Source organism: Strix uralensis, chromosome 3 (genome assembly GCF_047716275.1).
Source record: "Strix uralensis isolate ZFMK-TIS-50842 chromosome 3, bStrUra1, whole genome shotgun sequence".
Taxonomy (NCBI): domain Eukaryota; kingdom Metazoa; phylum Chordata; class Aves; order Strigiformes; family Strigidae; genus Strix; species Strix uralensis.
Genome location: NC_133974.1, coordinates 84,472,343 through 84,491,887, shown reverse-complemented (window position 1 = coordinate 84,491,887; position 19,545 = coordinate 84,472,343). Strand labels below are relative to the sequence as shown.

At 40.8% G+C, this 19,545-nt stretch overlaps 1 protein-coding gene across 1 annotated transcript in view; it reads right to left on the bottom strand.

Annotated features, from left to right (window-relative positions):
• The window catches only part of SLC35F3 (solute carrier family 35 member F3), a 184,245-nt gene extending 165,552 nt beyond the window's left edge, over positions 1-18,693 (bottom strand). Inside the window, exon 1 of the mRNA XM_074864818.1 lies at positions 18,572-18,693. The gene's annotated coding sequence lies outside the window, so the exon portion shown is untranslated. The remainder of the gene's footprint in view (positions 1-18,571) is intronic.
• Between the last annotated feature and the right edge of the window lie 852 nt (positions 18,694-19,545).

Sequence of the window (19,545 nt, the reverse complement as noted above, 5' to 3'; positions counted from 1 at the left end):
CCACAACTCATAGCAATCATAGCAATTCTTATGTTTCTATCCACAAGTAACACCACTTGTAAGGAGTGCTCTGAGTGGTAATGGCCTATGTCTTAGTGTTAGAAAGTCTAAATTATCAGCAGTACCAGGGCAAATAAGCACATCTGATTTGGGGTTTGGCAAACGTACTAGTCGAAGCGGCTTCTTTCAGTTACAGTATCCTGTCTGTGGATCCCAGATCTTGCTGAATAAGTAGTCATTTAAAAAACTCAAACTTTCTCATTATAAGTGTATTGCCACATTATTTCATATTATACTTTCATCCATCACCTGCTTGACATTATGCATCATGAACAACCCAAAAACTTCTACAGTATTTTAAAATACTTTTTCAATGCATGTTCCATTTTCTGCATTAAAAAAAAAGCGTGTCTGAATTCTACTGAGTACCCAAGCCAGTGATCTTAATACACTGTGGGTGCTTACAGACTTCTTAGCACAGCAGCTGAAACAGACTAAGGTTTAGTCACAGGAAAATAGCACAAATTTCTTTTCTGATGCCTTCCCTCTATTTTTCCCTAGACAGGTTTACGTTATTTCTTCTGCCCAGGTAAAAAGCATAGCACACAGACAGAATTTTCTATCAAACTCCCATATTCATTTTTCCATGTCTGTATGAACACCACTCAAGGAGTGCTGTATGCAGTTTGAAATAACTAGTTGTCAAACTACAATATTCATTGCTGCAACTGTAGAAAAGGCTAAATTAAGACTTCTGCAAAAATGCCTTAGATGAACAAATCCATAGCTGTGATACAGATGATAAATTCAGTGCAAAACTAAATTATTAGAAAGGGAGGGGGAAAGCGAGCTGTAAGAACAATCAGTCAGTGTAAAGAAACCATCCAAACATGTCAGTGCGGATCATTACATAATGTTCTCTCAGGGTACTTGTTATGAGAAAACTTAACCGTTTCTGTTCAAGAACACCGTTTTCACCAAGGCAACACTTAAATTCCAACAGCATTGGCTAACACTGCACACACATGCACTTGGTTCGCATGTGTTTGAATCATGTGTTTATATTTAAAACAATAAAAAAGTACAGAACACTGTAACATCAGGATTACAATCTTGATTTGCATATGTGTGATTTTGCACATGTATAGGCTCAGCCACTAAGCAAAGGAAGGAGAGAGGACTGTGGATTCCAGTGTTACCTTGTCAAGAACAGTTTATCTGGAAAAGAGGGGGGGGAGGGGAAAGGGTAGCTTTCTCAGCCAAATTCCCAGTACATAGCACATCTGGAGATGGCATGGATCACATCAACATGTTACTCCATCCTTTTCATTCCTGTGATCCTGGACTGGTACAGGACTGAGCAAGTCTAAACAATGTCAGTAGATAGTAATATGTAGGGACTTGCTGCTTGTACAAAGATCATCCAATTGTATGTCATTTTCCTGCCCCCAAAATCTACTTTCTGTGGAAGAGCTGTCTTTCCTCTCCATTATCAGGAACAGCTGAGTTTGCTGGCCAAAGAATCTCCAAGTCAGGGAAATACTCAAAAAACAATTTAAAGCCCATTACTATTAGCAAGCAAAAAGCATAACCAAGATCTGTCCACTATTTTTGTTTATTGTAGATGCTTAGGATATAGGATAGAGAGAATGAAATGTTTTATTTGAAGGAATCTTCTTGATACTCTTCTTTAGCATTTATATGGCTATAGGCACAGGTAATTTCCGACTGATACTAGGCTGTCTGGTTTTTTTGGTTTGGTCATTTCAGATAAAGTTGCTTTCTCCTATCTGCCTACATGCAAAACAAAATAATACAACAATTGCAGTGTAGCCCAGCTAGCACTCACCTCTTAGCAAAACATGCTGGGTGTACAGTCAGTTCACGTGTTAATATTTGAGATCATAATCTATTTAAATAAGAGTATGAGAAACGTATAAAGATACCATAAACTCTGACACTTCTTATATTTTCAACAGAGGCCTAGTTTTCTTCCTAGTTCTGGCTCTTCAGACCTGTTTGAAGCTTTCACGACCTCTCCTATGCCTTTGCTGTTCTTCAATGTCTTTCTTATACTATTTATTTCCTTACGAGTTTTCACAGAACGCACACCAGATGCGAATTTGGCTGCCTGCAATCCAATGCTCCATATGGCATTCTCACCCACATACTTTTACACTTCCATAACAATCTCTTTTACTTTATGTTTTATTTTGCTTTGTATTTTTTATTTATTAAATTGATTCAGAATGTTTTCCTTTTATTTCCATATTTTACCACTGTTGTTCTGTTACTGCCAAAATCTTTTTTGTTAATTGCCCTGTCATATATGCATATGGATACTCCAGCACATCGTAACTATCAAAACCAGAACTCAGGTGAGTTATGTGACATTTGCTTTGTGAACTGACGTTCCTCATTTCACCTGCAGGAGCCCTGAGGGAAGGCCAAACAGCTTGCCCAGGCTCTCCAGAAAAAGCTGACTTAAAGGAGGCAGAGGACTTCAATATCATTTACTAACATTTCATTCTTAGAGACAACTGACTGCACACAAGCAGATTGGGAAATATGTTCCTCTACAGGACAAATACTACTTTATATTCATAATATTTGTACCGGTGCCCACGAGTTGTACAGATCCTGTCATAAAGCATGAAAACAAATCTGACTTTCAGCTTGATACCAACTTGAAACCCCCTTTTGTGATTTACAAACCTATCTTCACTCATTTTAAATGTTAAAATTAACTGGTATAACTCATGATTTCCCAGTCTCCCCCCTTGACATTTTCCCCAACTGCTTTGAGAACTGCTTTTCTGGCACCGGCCACCTTGTCGCTCTGGGCTTTCTATACAAAATTCAGAACGTGTTTGTAGTTTTTCTTCTTAGCATATCAGTGCCCAACGTGTTGTTAGTCTTCCTGAGTCTCTTTTTCTTTTAGGTCTAATCTTTACCTATCCCTGACTAGTACTGCAGCTAGTAGGGCAGCTGGCTGTCAGAAGAAACAAAGAGACCTAAGGGTGACAGATGAGAAATATAAATAGATGAAGAAAAAAACTTTTGGGGATCTCGGTCTTCTGCCCAACCATGCAAAACTTGAAAATTAGACTAGGTAATTGAAGCTTAACTATTTCTAGCTTTCCAGGCTGCTGTTGGCTGGCACTTATTATCTGAAATACTGCTAAACTGGTGTGTGTGATCTAAGAATAAAAACGGGTACCCTTTCTTTCCTTTGCCAATTTCCTCTTCTTGCCAAAATCTACACCAGGAAGGCCATTAGCTGGCTACCCAAGCCACACTGCAGCACAATTCAACTGGGAAGACTGATGTCCAAGTGGAGAGCGGTGACAAGTGGCGTTCCTCAGGGGTCAGTATTGGGACCAGCGCTGTTTAACATCTTTGCTGGGGACACGGACAGTGGGATGGAGTGCACCCTCAGCAAGTTTGCCGATGACACCAATCTGTGTGGTGAGGTTGACAGGCTGGAGGGAAGGGATCCATCCAGAGGAACCTGGACAGGCTTGAGAGGTGGGCCTGTTCAAACCTCACGAGGTTCAACAAGGCCAAAGGCAAGGTTCTGCACATGGGTTGGGGCAATCCCAAGCACAAATACAGGCTGGGCAGAGAATGGATTGGGAGCAGCCCTGAGAAGGACTTGGGAATAGTAATGGATTGAAAGCTGAGCCAGCAATGTGCGCTCACAGCCCAGAAAGCCAACTGTATCCTGGGCTGCATCAAGAGAATGGCCAGCAGGTCGAGGTGTGTGATTCTCCCTTGTGAGACCCCACCTGTAGTACTGTGTCCAGCTCTGGGGCCCCCAGTTATAAGGAGATGGACCTGCTTGAGTGGATCCAGAGGAGGCCACAAAGATGATCAGACGGCTGGAGCACCTCTCCTGTGAAGACAGTTTGAGACAGTTGGGGTTGTTCAGCCTGGAGAAGAGAAGGCTCTGGGGAGACCTTATAACAGCCTTCCAGTACCTAAAGGGGAGGCCTACAAGAAAGCCATAGAGGGACTTTTTACAAAGGCATGTAGTGATAGGACAAGGGGTAATGGCTTTAAACTGAAAAAGGGCAGATTGAGATCAGATGTAAGGAAGAAATTCTTTACTGTGAGGGTGGTGAGGCACTGGAACAGGTTGCCCATAGAAGTTGTGGCTGCCCCCTCCCTGGAAGTGTTCAAGGCCAGGTTGGACGGGGCTTTGAGCAACCTGGTCTAGTGGAAGGTGTCCCTGCCCATGGCAGGGGGTTTGGAACTAGATCATCTTTAAGGTCCCTTGCAAACCAAACCATTCTATGATTCTATTACATTCTGGAAAACGACAAGATCAGATTGATGAAAAAAATTAAAACACAGATCAATGATTATGGTGGAAAGGACAAAACGATTAAGGGTACGTAAGTATTTTGACACTGAATGGAATTATTTCTGTTTGCACAGAAAAATTATTTGGTTTATTCACACACAAATTGACTTACAATGTATATATAATAGCAATGATGACATCTTCTAGATTGCTATAATTAGCATAGACAAATAAAAATTTTATTTTGTGAAGAATATTAAATTAGCATTTTCAAAAAAATTTTACATTCACAGTCAGTAGAAACCAGCTATATGGGGCAATGCAAATAAATAACATACTTGAAGTTAATATATACAAATGAATAATTTTAGTCACACAGCTGCTGCACAGCTTAAGTTACTCATGTATAATTTTGTAGGCTTGAAACTTGTGTATCAAATAGTTGCAGAGACATTTCCTTGGAACTCTGTAGCTCCAAGGAAATATAGCTCCCTCATTATTTAAGTGAATAAAAAGCACTGAAGACCTATCTTTCAAATATAAAGCAGATGCATGACCCTGTACTTACACCCATGGGTATTTTCAGTTACTATTTTGTTTACTGGCTAAGGTCCTTAATATTTTAATAATAAAAATTATGAGAGAGATGAAGAATAGAATAAAATAGAATAGTTTCAGTTGGAAAGGACCTGCAATGATCATCTAGTCCAACTGCCTGATCACTTCAGGGCTGACCAAAAATTAAAGCATGTTATGAAGGACATTGTCCAAATGCCTCTTCAACACTGACAGGCTTGGGACATTACTTTATAGTAACTACTATAAGGTTTAAACTTCATTCATTAGTTAGTCCCAAAAGCTCATAAATGCAAAATTATTTGAGAAATACTATTTAAAGTAGGTAATAGTTGAGAATTGCTCTAATTTTAACTCTAAAAAAAAAAAAAATCTAATGAAATCATCCTTATGAGATGATAGAATAATTCAGCCTATTAGAAATAAATCAACAGCAACAAAAAAGCAAGAAAGATCAGGACTTGCAAGGTTGGTTATTGTCAGAGAAATTCTCCAGCTTCAACACAGAGCTCACATTTATATAATCAATTTTCTTTTAGTAAAATTAGCTGCTGTTGCACAAAGCAGATTACAGTGCAACTGGTTTAACCTTGTACTAGCTGAGAGCTATACATCTCAAGTGAAAGAAGCCTTTGTATTTGTTGTTTGATGTTTTTGTACCTTCCAACTATTCTTCAGTGCACAGTAATTCAGCTAGAGCAGTTAATATCCAAAGTAACTAAGATTAAATCTCTTGATCTAGATCTCTCTTATTCTTCTGGTACAATTCCTACAGCTGGGCATGCAACTTTGGCTAAGGTTCTACAATCCTCCCTCCAAAAATGTGTTTCAAGATCCAAATTGTCTCAACGGTTGAGATTGTTTCACCTCTTCCTGTTTTGAACCACTTCAGATAGACAGTTTCATTGCTCTCATGCTGTCATCACCTAGCATAAATAAAAAGGATCATTTTCTTATAAATAATTGGAAGATCACAAATACCTACTAATTGCCTTCTGTATGGAAACCAAGTGAAGAAAACAAAGGAATTCACTAGACGTTTACAACAGGAATGCTCTTAGCTGGATTTACTATACATGTTTACATCAACAGATAGCTACAACAGGAATGCTCTCAGCTGGAACCAGATCCAGCCACTCTGCATTTCCATTTGAATAGTGCAGAAGGCCTTAGAATTAGAAGGAAAAGAGGCTCTGGTCTTGTGATAGCATGTTGTGTTTGTAAAAATACTTTGGCTAATTTACTCCTGGGACTCTCTGGAGGTTTATGAGTGTCCAAGCCCGCCAAACTGCACAGCTTTCACACACCTATTACAACCAGTTAGACCAGAACCCTCACTTCCCTTCAGGACTACAGTATTCCTTCACACCATTAGTTGCTGGTTTTAGTCAGGCAAAATTCCTCTTAGCTTCTATCAGAGTTTTACCAACGTGAAGACTGAACGATTTCAGTCTTTGAAAATAAAGAGGTAAGAGGTTAATGCACTAACCCAATCAACCAGCTTCATTAGATGGATTTTAAACTTTACCTAGGAGTTTCTCCAAGCTGCATTCTACACATCACTCATATGGCTTTGTGGTGGGATAGTTTAACAATAACCAAAACAACTAAGTTGCATGTCCGACATTTTGTTATCTTTAGCATTTCAAATTTCTCCAGGAACACTGTAATTCCATCCCACTGCACACCATCCTTTGTCTACGTTTGCAAAGATGTCTGGTTTTATATGTTCTTACTCCTCAGCTGACTGAGTCAGGGCTATCAAAGCCTAACCAGCTCCCAGGTTATAGCTTATACAAATGATGAACTAGAATGCCTTTCTGTTATTGTTTTAAAAGGCTCCTACCTCAGACCCATTCAGCGTCCCCAATACTAGTATAGGCAGATTCTTTATCCTCATCTGAAGTGGAAAGACATGAACAATGATTTAGCATTTAGCAAAAACGAGGGAGTCCGGGCTTAGGGAAATATGAGTTTTCTATTGGTAACAGACCTGTCTGAGGACCACCTCGTCCTATCCCAGTGCTTCTACAGCATACCCTGTTAGAGGTCTCAATCCTTAACCCCTAACCTAAAACTGCAGATGACTGTAATATGTTCTTTCTCCTTTCAGCACCTGGGCTCTGGGTAGTCAGCTTTCTAGGCAATGGGAAGAAAAAGTAGTCTCTTTTCAATTGCTGCAGATGCTTTCTACCCATGTTGGGACAAGCTATTAAGTCCTAATTAAATACCAAGTTCAAGATGAAAGAAAATTAAAACTGCACATCTATTAAAAGAAATAATTATTCTATAATTTAAATAGAGCTCTTCAATAGTGCTCAGGAACATATAATAAAGACCATGTATGGGTAGGTGTAATTGGATGCAGTTGCCTTAGGAACAGATGTTTGGCATATAAAGCAGAAAGCCTGCTTAAAAGGCAAATTCAGGCTTAAGCCTGGTGGGTGAAACCTGGCTTGACTGAAGTTACTGACAAAAGTGCCATGGGCTTGGTTGGAATCAGGGATTCATTCCAACAGCTTTTCTAATTCTCTCATATTTGCAATATTATTATGAGTGCAGAGCTGAATAATATATTACTTTGAGCCAGAAGTGCTCTACTGGAGGTGCATTTCCCAGTTTCCTTTGTGCAGTAAGTTCATCAAGAAACAAAAAGTACCTAGGGAATCATAAGAGAGTCTAGGTTTACACTCCAGAGATTCTGATATTATTCCCACTTCCAACGTATTTTTATTATGTAGACAAGAGACTTTGTGCTTTTAGAGAAGTGTTATTGTAGGATGTAAAAGAATCTGACATGCAAAAAGAAAACACTGTCTGGTATACAAGTGTCATTTTAAAGTAATATTAATAGCAAGGATTCCTATGCAAAGATGCCATGCAAAAATCTTCATTTTCTGAGTCTTCTAGAAATAAATACAGACCTCCTAATATTGTTTGCCAGAACGATTTCCAGTGAGATTCAACTTCTACTATGCATGTGCCAGAAACAGAATGTCCAAATTACTCCTCCCAGTACAAGATTCAAGACATGTTTCTTGTCCATGTATTTCTCGACAAAGAATATATTTGTTCATGTTTCTATGATTTACTGACCATTTTTGCTGCCATTTGGAGAAATATTATAAAACACAAAACTGCTTCTTATCCTGTATGAAGTCAGAACACATATACAGCCCTCTATCTCTTGACATCACTATCTGCAAAAGATGAAGAATTTCCTACAGAAATTGAACTAGATGTTATTAAGGTGTAAAGTTTGAAATAGCAAAGGATACTATATTTTCTTACTGTCTTTGAAACAAGAAAAGCAAATGAAGAAGTTCTTTATTTAATAAGTTGTTTACTAAATGATACTTCCCAAAGACTAGGAAATAATTTCATGAGCAGGAACCGTAAGGTCAAATTCTATGCTGTACCCCCTAATAGTATCATAATAAATCTTACAAGCCAGCTGTAGGAATGCACTGATTTAAGATAAATTTCTGCACTCTTCATATATTCTCCCAGGATAACCAGGCAAGCTGGAGAAACCATCCTGGAGTCAGATAGCCTCCTGAAATCCCTGCAGCCATACATACCGTAGCTCTAATCCTCCATGTTAATCTTGTTTTCATTCCAACACATGTATTTTCCCACACTGAAAAAGAATCTTTTAGAAAAGGGCTTTTTTCCCTGTATACTGGGAGAAGGTTCATGTGGTTGGGTACAGGAGTCCCACAATATATTTACAATACCAATAAAATGTGAGCTTATGTTAATTTTCATGTTAATGTTAATGACCCACCTGTCATTCCCATGACTATAGAGACAGCTTAAATTGGTTTTGAACTCCTGAATGCACTGTAATTTGCCTTGTCTGGGCATAATCTCTGGTATGCATGAAACCTGAGCTACTAGATTCAGGCCCACAGAATATACTTGTAATGTATATAAGAAATAGCTGAAATACAAGTCCTGAACAACAGAGGCCTCTAGTCACAACACATGATGTAGAAGTGTCAGGAAACTGAATATATGGGGAAAAAAAGCCCCTTCTGTTCTTTTCTCACTCCTCTTGCTCAACTTGAAAGTGATCCAAATGCCTAACTTTGATTACAGACATTTTCCATGGCTCTACTGACTTTTAGGGTTTTGATTTTTGCCTGCCTTTTTCTATTACATTTGTTTTACATTATTTTGCAACTTCTTCTCTTTAACTAGCCTCTGAAAATCAAACCTAAATATGCTTCTTTACATTATAAATGCCTTGTTTCTGAAAGGGAGAAAGATCCACAACTGAGAAGTTATCAGGCCAGCAGGACACTGTAAAACTAAATGTTATACAGCAAAAAATAACTGCAGCAGAAATACAAAGAACCATGTTTTCTGTTATTAATTTCTGTTCCATGGAAAGTGCAACCCAAAAATATAAGCAGTAGCTAGTGTCCAAGTTGAAAAATTAAACATGATTACATAAGACTATTACCATGTTAGTTTGCCCAAACAAATACTAGTATAAATGGCTGCATATTTTACTAAATCAGTCTCAAAGCTTTCAAAAGACGTTTCATGAAGTGAGCAGGAGACACAACAGAATCATAAAGTCATGAAGATATATTTCCTGTTTCACGGTGCAAACACTGCATGGTTGATGTCAATCCTGGCACTGAATATTTCAGCTAGGGCAAAAATTTGCAAGCAGATAATCCCTAATGAACACCCGACAAACCACATTGTCTGGATACAGGTTACTGTTTGAAAAAGGAAAGCCAACTCCAGGCTTTCAGGACATGACCATGAAGACACCATCCTCATCCTCACACAAGCACAACATCTCTGAAGGGGCAGGTCCTCAGTTCACTTCCCACCTGATCACAAGCCTGTGCTCTGTTCACACAACTGCAGGGATCTGGCAAAGCCAAAGCAAGATACCAGGGTTGAAGTAGAGCTGCCAGACTGCCACAGGGCTCACAAAACCCACAAGTGTCAGAGAGTTTAAGAGTCAAATGACTTGGCCTGCTCTAGTACACATGGACAGTGGACAACAAGCTCAACTTTCATGTTACTTTGGTACCTTAGCTGGTGTGAAGAAGAGATAGTGAGGAAAAGCATCAAATCTGTGCTATTTCCAATGTACAAGTCAAGGAAAAAAAGCTGAAACCCTTTAGGTTGTCACTACCAGATCAATGCTACCACCTGTGCTACCATTATTTATATTGCAGTGGGACTGGTAGGACTTTGCACCACTGTTCAAAACTGAAAATATGGTTGCTCCCTTTAGACATATAAGGCCCCTTTTCATGAACTATTATTGCACAGGGGCCAGTTACAGTAAAGCAAAGAGAATATTTAATTGCAAGATCAAGGCCTTATTATTTCACTTAGCAGCCAGTTATCTTCTCTTGTCCTGGAGAAGCTCAAAGATTCAAATTTCCTCGCCTTGTATGACTGGCTTGCTGAGTTAATATATCCTGTTGGCTATGTGATGTCATCCTTATTTTTCTAAATGTTAGGCCACCTAAATTCCTACACTGCTGGAATAGCTTTTCTCAGAAAAAAAAAAAAGCTCAATTCTTACATTGGCCAGATATACTCAGGGAAACAAAATGACAGAAAGCAAAATAAGGCGTATTTGTTACAAAAAAGAACCTCATGAGGCCCTCAAGTTCAAGAGAAAAATAGAGGTGTCTGAAACCACTTACATGCACTTTTTTATAAGGGGAGCTGGCTGAGCGCAGCACAAGCTCGCCAAAGTTTAAAGACAGTGAAATTAGGGAATACCACCCTTGCATCCCTCCTATCTATGGCATGTTTCATGGGGTGGTTCATAAAGCAAATACTTCTCTATGGCCTTCCATGCAATCACAGCATCTTTTTTCTTCCATGGATGTGCTGAGGAATGAAATAACATGTGCTGAGTGAGGATAATCAGAGAATCAAAAATGTTAAGGGAAGCAGGTTCTACTACAAGATGTATCACGCGAAGGCTAGCTATTCCCTAGGTAGGAACCATGATCTGCAGATAAATTTCTTTCTCCAAACACAAATGCTCATTGTATTGCTGTTCTCAGGTAGTCATCATTCACTAGCAATAGTGGAAAGTCTATGGCTTCAGCTTCCAAAACAAAGAGAGGGACAGAAGTACACCCTCAGATGCTCCAGAAAAAGGCACTTTGCCAAAGGGCTAAAGTTGCCTTTATGTACTTTTCCATCCCTCTCTTTATCCTGAGGCTTATTTAACCTCAAGTAAACGGCAGCAATTACCAGCAGCTTCTGATTTACACCAGGAATATGAAACAGAAACACCTCATATGTTAAAGAGAGATTAGGACACAAAAATTCACCTTGAAGACATGAAAAAATGAGCCAGAATCTGGTCAAATTAGCTATTAGGCTAATGAGCATGGGTGGTGATGCACTAAGCAATTCCAAGAGGGACAAACATCTGGGCCCAAGAGTCTCTGTCCTTTTGTGTCTCTGTGTTTCAGTAACACTCCAGTTATACAACAGTATCTGATATTATGGTAGACCAGCACAGACTTTGCAGCCAGATTCCAATGCCATTATCTTATGCAATTAACTGCTTTTATTAAACAAGTTATTAAGCTGCAAATATACACCACACAGTACACTCCAGAACTGTTACAGAAATTTAGCCTGATGAAGGGCCTCCAATAAAGACAGTTCCAAAAATCAGCATTTGTTCATAATTCTTGATAGTTTCCAAATTCTTTTTTAACAAATTAGCTTGCTCCTTTGTTATTCCACATCAATACAGAATAGTTTGTGTTTTTAGCAACAATCCATTACTATGGATTCAACACATTAATTAGTGAACACATTCATATTTCTATTTAAAAAACATACAGTTCACCGGTGAAAGGAGTCTCAAATGCCAGATAACACTCTTCAAAACTGCTAACATGGGCCCTGACTTTACAAAGATGTACAGCTAGCTTTAGTAGTAGGTTTTCATGATGGAGACTTCAGTGTATATTCTACCAAATTAACAATGTTCAATGATAACATTTGTTAAGCATATAAAACGAATGCTGGAAGCCAACAGCCCCCTATTTGCTGTCCCATGGACTGTTTTGCCTAAATGGCATACTGTAGATGACATGTAATTAAAGCTGCACTGAAAAATGTTAAAAGAACCAATTAACTTGTTTAAACAGCAAACAAACAAAAAAGAGGGGTCATTTTGTAGATGGTAATTTTTAGTTTCTTCACTGTGAAAACTAGATACAAAATACAAAATGTTTATCCAGCTGCCTAGTTAAAAGTGGTGGTTACTTAACACTACAAGATTAAAATTATTTAGTAAACAAGTTACTAAATGTTCACTAAACATTTACCACTTACTAAACAATTCAAAATGTTTAGTAAACCAACTTAAATTAAAATTTGCTTGGCTTGACAGCAAGCAATTTAAAACTTAAAATCTGTGATTAATGAAGCTCTATATTGTAACAGGAACCAGTTTTCTGCGTAGCATTGGCCAAAAATTACTTTTCTTACCACCTGCCAAAAGCCAAAGAACCTTCATGTCTCTTCTCCATTGGGATTGTCTTGAAAAAGAAACTTCTGAAAGGCTGGCTATATTTCAATCTCCCTTTTTCTTTAAATATTCATATGGTATCTTCGCAGCTGCTCAGTATTCATCACCTGTACTCCTCTGCCCTGTCTCCCATGGCCAGATTGTGCTACTCCATACTCATTCTCAGTTGCAAGACCACCCAAAGAGTTAAAGCCCACTGGGGCAAATGGGTTCCCTTTCCCATGAGAAACATCTCCTGTAATATTCTGGGACATCCACTGCAGACTTAGGATTAGGTCTCTGAAATATTTTAAGAGACTGTCTCTGGGGACAGTTCTTCTCAGTTACAATGAGTACTATACATATGAGGAAACGGCTTTTGGAGTTTTTATATGAGCTTTCATGTGGATATAAATCAGTAATATCCCTGGTTTGTGTATAACCACACGTAGGTTTAGCTTGCACAGACAACTATAGCTAACATTTGAAACAACAATGCTACAGTACTTTTAAATCTGCAATGCAATTCATTACCACTGCTTTCATCACCTGTGGGGGTTAGCATGTTTCCTTAGCTTTTCTTTCTAGCATAATAATTAGTTATGTTAGTATTGCCAATGAAGAGTATTAAAAAAAAAAAAAATTAATGACACCTCAGGCACTATAAGCCTGGCTTAAAAAAAAAAAAACAAAAAAAGAGATAAAGCACATATTTTTACTTGTCTTCTAAGCTGAGGCGGGGGGGGGGGGGAAGGGTTGACCTATAGACTGACCCTGGGGCAGCTATCCAAATTACTCTCCCAGAGGAAGACATCTAGAGGTTACTCCATGTTTCCACCTGACCAGCAAGATTCTCATGTAATCATTTGACTCAGGAACAGCAACATGAACAATACCACCGAGTCTTGCATTAATTACATGAGCATTACATTCACTATTTATGTATTGGAAAGCAAGTAATCGGTTTTAGATGAATCACAGCTGGCCTGAAAATGGCTTTCCCCAGAGAAAACAATACTGTACAACTTCTGTCTTTGAACTTCTGGAGATTCCTGTGTATTACCTCAAAAAATAAGTTAAATTCTCGCTCAGATGCAAATACAAGAAACCAGTGTTTTAATTTTATTTTTTAATAATTTCAAGCATTTCTGTTTTTATCCTGATTCGTATCCCCACTGGATTTGCTTCTAGCAAGTGTGAAAGTTACATAGCACGTGAAAAGCAGATCACAAGGAGGAACATTGGGGATCAGCTGGAAACACTGGTCTTTAGCTCTATAACTGATACTCCAATATTCGTAAGGGTACAATGCTCATACTTTCAATTAGCTAAAACCAACGCTAAACTACTACCTGGAAAGGCTATCAAAGTTCAGTAACTGGGCCATTTTCATACTTAGACAATTATGCTTTCTGAGTAATGTCCAGGATATTTGTAAGCCAACATGTTCCAGTATGTTACTTATATTGGTGATAGCACTTAAATTCCATGTCCAGGTTAAGACCTACTGTGCTACATGCTGGAGGAGTACAACACTGAAATTCTGGGCATTAAAACTGTATTGTTTATTTTGTTATTGTTGAAATAACTATGAAAAAACATTAAAAATAGAAAACTAGTATTTAAACTAGAAGAGAGGAGCAGAGCCAGAAAACTTCAGTTAGTGGACATAATCTTTCCCTTTCACCTGAACAACAACATGCCATTTACAAGTCGACACTGGAACAACCTGGAATTACTCACAGGGCGAAAGTCTCATAGAAATGTACGTTCACAAGCCGTGAACCACAGACTGAGGTCAATTCCTACTAAACAGAATTGAGGCAAGTTGAAAGTACATACTATTCTTTTAATATTCTTTCTGCAGGTAGAGTAACATCTGTAAAGCACACAAAGAAGGTAGGTGAATAAAGGTGGGAAGCCAGGTGGTCTCTTGGGCATCTAAAAGGAGGAAGGGACCCATATAATCCTGATCTGTCCATAACACGTCTGTATTTAGGAACACATGCTAAGGATATTCAAAAGTCCCTGCCGTAGAAGACAGACCCTAATCTTAAACAAGTAGTAGAAGCAGGTGATCTGTAGGAAGAGGCAAAGATTGCAAAATAGGGATAGCTGGCTCAAGCCCACATGAATATATTTAAAATACTAATCACATAATGACAGACTGTGATACTGAATCACCACAAAATAGACCTAGTTAATGTAGAGAAAAATGAATGTTTGGCAAAGGTGCTAGCTGTGCACATTTCAGGTGGAAACAAGCACCCTGCCAATTGCTACAGTTATTAAAATAGACAAGTCTTCCATACAGATCAGTAAGGCAGTTCAAGAGTTTAGTGACACCTGATTTTCTCAAGTACAGAATTGCTCTTAGGGACGATATTTCTAAAAATATTTAGAAATCTAACTCCTACTGATAATGGCGTGAAATGGAAACGTAAAATATGGCTGTTCACCTCCAAACTTGTCTCTGCTATTAAACTGAAGTCACAGGCTTTTAGAGGCAGAAATCATTGTAATTTATTTAACCTTCAAGGAAGAGAACAGCACTGCTAATACAGCCCTAACAACAGTTTGATCTCCATACAACAAAAAGCCTGTCACTGCAATCTAAAATTTTGTGGTGTTTTGTTTGTTGTTGTTTTTTTTAATTAAATCCTTGATCCCTATGTGATAAATAAAAAAACTTAAAAGTCAATTAACATAATTCTTGCTGATAACTAGGATTTCACAAATGCTAAGCTCTGTTATTGATATAGCTGCATCAGAGTACGATTCTACAATCTGACTACATCTTACATGTGTTTCTTCCCTCCTGCCTTTGCATTTGAGAAATCAAATCAGAGGCTGCAAAATAGTCCCTATGGGACAAGTATGAATATTTGATTTAGACTGGAGAGCAGTTATTCACATAATTAGTTACCCTGAAAATCAATAGTGAGAATTTCAGAAAAATAAGAGCTGCCAGATTGGATGAGGACACACTCCTGTCCTCTTTCTGAAGGTGGGCAGACGCTACAGAGGAAAGCGCAAAAAGCCCTCAAGAAGCAGCCCCCTCCCAGCCCAAAAGGGCCTAATTTGAATTCTGAATAATGAATTTTAATATCCTCTTTCCCAGCTTACAATTCTAGATCTTGTCAGTGCTATGAATTACAAGCCCTTGATTTCTTGATCTCAAGAACAAACTTATTTCTTTTTCTATCAGTTTTTAATTGACGGCTTTTCAGCTTCATTGACTGTCCACCTGTTTGTCTCTTATGACACAATAAGAAGAAAAAATATCCATCTGCCTGAGCAATATGTGCCAGTACTTTCCATACTTTCGTTTCAACCTCTTTAAGGTAAACAGCCAAAACTCTTGAGACTCTTTATAGATTGTCTATACTCCTTCTCCCTACTCATTTCAGAGCCTTCTGTAATCTTTTTTGAGAGGAGATAACCAATATTACACAGTATTTCACTAGGCTGTACCATTAAATTCTCTGAAGGCATGATAACACAGAACTACGTTACCTTATTCCAGTTCCTAAAAGCTGGTTTGCAAGTGCAGTCAAACAGCAGAGGTCTTCCCTGAGCTGCGTACAGTCTCAAACCATTCCCTCTCACTAGCTGATGTAATGATGTGAAATTTTGCAGGTAATTTTAGTATTTTCAGGAAACATGAGGCTTCTATTTGTGATAACCGAATGTCATTTGTTGACATTTGGGCTATTCACCTGGCTAGGTCAGGTCTCCCTAGAGTAATGACAAGTCCTTTCTCATTCTGTCCAATCCCATATCAGTTTGTGTCTTCAGCAGATTTTCACTTCTTCCTCCCCTCTTTCCATCTAATGTGTAAGTATATTAAATACTGGAGTTGATACAAAACCTTGAGGTATCCCAGTATGTTTTAAATGGTCAGTTTTTTACCACAACAAAACTAGACTCCAACCAAGTTTTGGAGTCATGGCAACACTACCTGTGATTACCTCTGGTACTTTCTCCATGGAATTTTGCTAAAAAGACTAGCAAAAGCTTTCTGAATGTCTCAAACAATTTTATACATACATACATACATCTATCTATATATATAAACAGTCTAAATTAAGTATGAGAGGAATACACTCCAATGTGAAAAAAACCAGACCTGGCCCTACAGGTGATTTAGTCACAATAAAAAGAATGTCACTGAGAGAGAGACCAAATCTAGACCACACTAGATTACAGACTTACTTTCCAGAAAGCATGTCCATTATTAATGCACTCCATAATTATCGTGCCAACAGCATCTAAATCTAAATACAAAGGCACAATAAGATGACAAAAAGTACCCATGGTGGAATTTGAACTTACTAAATATCGTTTGTTCACAGTTCTTGGGCCAATTAAACCTTCTAACTGGAAAGTCACAAGGAAAGTCCATATCCCAAAACCTGGCATAAGCTCAGCTTGAAAGACTATTCAAAGAGGTTTCAAAGTAGCTCTGACAAAGCTAACTTCCTGCTTTTGATGATCTACCCCATTTACATGCAGTCAACGGTTCAACAGATGCAGTTCAACACAGCTCTTCTTCAGCCATGCCATATTATATCAGCTAGAGAGATGGGTCTTTTCTTCTGCATGTTCTTCTACATTCCTAGCAACTCAGATTTTAAATTGGCAGTGACTTCACATAACCTATTATTTTTAGACATACATTTATGAAACTCAGACACTTTGTATATTTATCCCCCACCATTACACCTCAAGTATGTAATTTTGTTATTCAGAACAAGTTACAAGAGAAAATATAACTAGAATAGCAGGCTTAGGCTTGCAATTAACTTTTTCAGACAGAGCTATAAATTTCAATAAATAGGTTATAATTGAGAAGCCAGCATGACCTTTATTACTTCAGAAGGTTCAGACATAGCAGCTCACCGAGACTTCATCTGGACTATTAGTCACTCTGTCAGATAGAAGCACTAACATCCAACTCAGTCTGGCACCAGCATATGATCTGATCCTGAAAACTGACCTGAATAAGCTCTACTCTCAGGAATAGTCCCAGTCCAGGCAATGGAATTACTCTTAGAGAAATCCCATACTCCCTGTGAGTAAAGTAGCAAACATCAGATATTTCTGTCATAAGCACAATCAAGCAAAATAAAAGGCTTTTACAGAAGTCCTAAAATATTTATCAGTAAAGTCCTATAATCTGGCAATCAAGATCTCTTCCTCAGAAAAAATGAACTAGTACCGTGTACCATGCTTTCTTGTATCATTCTCTTCCATGATTAACCACATTGCCAAACAGATAATCCATGAGTAAACATTTCAGAGTGTTTACACTTAATACTGAGGAAAGTGCAACGTGAAAACAATCACTTTGTCAGAGCCAGTCTTCCCAGCAGAGCAATGGTTTCTCTTGCAGCAGAATCCTTTCTACAACAAAATCCCTGTGATGTTATGAACGACAATAAGACAACCAAAATATTTTTATGACTTCAGTTAATGGGTAAGTTACTCTTAGAACTTGTTAATATATGCAGTTGCCATCATGGTGATGAAAGATGGACAAGAAATAGGATGCGTTACATGCAAAAATACTAGTTGATATATTACAACCACTCAAGGTATCACTTTCTTTGTAAATCATGCACATGGAGGAATACAACTAGGTCGCTCTTCATATTGATATCAGCATGTTTCTTCCTCAGCTGCAGGCATATGGAAGAACCAGTTCCATTTGACATAGGAAGAGGCATAACACTCAGGTCAAGTGCTGTGAAAATCTGACAGACTCCCAGAACAACGGAAAGACGCACTAATAACGTGTTACTTTTGAAAACAGCATGTGCGTGAGCTCACTGGGGCTTCTACACAGCCGTCAAAAACACAGCGTCACGAAGTGTGTCTGCAACATTAAGACAAATATTTGACCTATTTTCTTAACGGGACTGTCGTGATTATTGCGCGACGCTCCTGCGAGCCAGCAGCTGCCGAAGGAGCAGTGCAACACGGGCACGGCACGCTGTGCAGAGCGCGGGAGCGTTCCACGGGGCGAGGTTTTCCCACCGGGTAAAGCGGCCAGAGGCCCGCGCCCACCCTTCCCGGCCGCTCGGGGCCGCCGGGCCCCCACGCAGAGCGCCGGTGCCCGTCCCCCGCCTCGCAGCCCCCCACCCCCGGCCGCGCCGGCGACTCACGTTTGTAGCTGGCGGCCCAGGGCTGGTAGCCGTAGTAGCCGGTGATGCGGAGGATCCGCTCCTCGATGGAGGTGAGCCCCACGGAAGCGCTGGTGAGGTCCTCCACGGAGCGGGACCACTTCAAGTCCTCTTTGATGGCCTCGTCCACCACCAGGTACTTCAGCTGCCGCAGCTGCGGGCTGATGTCGGACAGCCGCCGCGGGCTGACATCGGGGGAGCGCCGCATGCCGCTGGGGGCCGGGAGAGGGGCGTCAGCGGGGCCGGGGGGGCCGCCCCCCCCCCCCGCCAACTTCGCCCGGGGCCGGCGGGACCTCCGCCGGCAGGTGAGCGGGCCCGGCGCCCGCGGCGGCGCCGCAAACTTTCCTCGCCGCCCTCCACCGGAGCGACCCCCGGGGCGGGCGGCGCCGCCGGGTGAGGTGAGGTGGGGTGAGGTGAGTGGGATGTCCCCGTCCCTCCCAACCCGCCCGCCCGGCCCCGCAGCGGTACTCACAGGGTGGCGGCTTTGCCCCGCGCGGAGCCGTTGGGGAACTCCCGGATCCCCATGGGGAGCAGCAGCGATGGCTGGGGGGCGCCCAGACTTCACGGTGGGGCGAGCCGGCGGCGCTCACCGGCCGGGTAAGAGGCGGGAAGGAAGGAAGGAAAGAGGGGAGGGAGCGGGGATGCGGCGGCTCCCGCGGCAGAGGGTCCCCGGGCTGGCGCTGGCCGCCGGCGGCGGGAGGGGCAGGCCGGGAAACGGGCGGGCCGCCGTTGCCGCCTGCGAGGCGCTGCCGCCTGCGAAGCGCCGGCGGCGGGGGCCGGGCCGGGCCGGGCAGGGCGCGCTCCGCTCCGCGCCCCCCACCCCGCGCGGTGCCGCCGGCCGCCAGCAGGGGGAGCCCCGCCGGCCCGCCAACCGCCCGCGCCGCTCGCCCCCTGGCGGCCGCGGGGCGGGGCGGGGCGGGGGCAGCCCCCGGGCAGCCCCCGGGCAGCCCCGACCG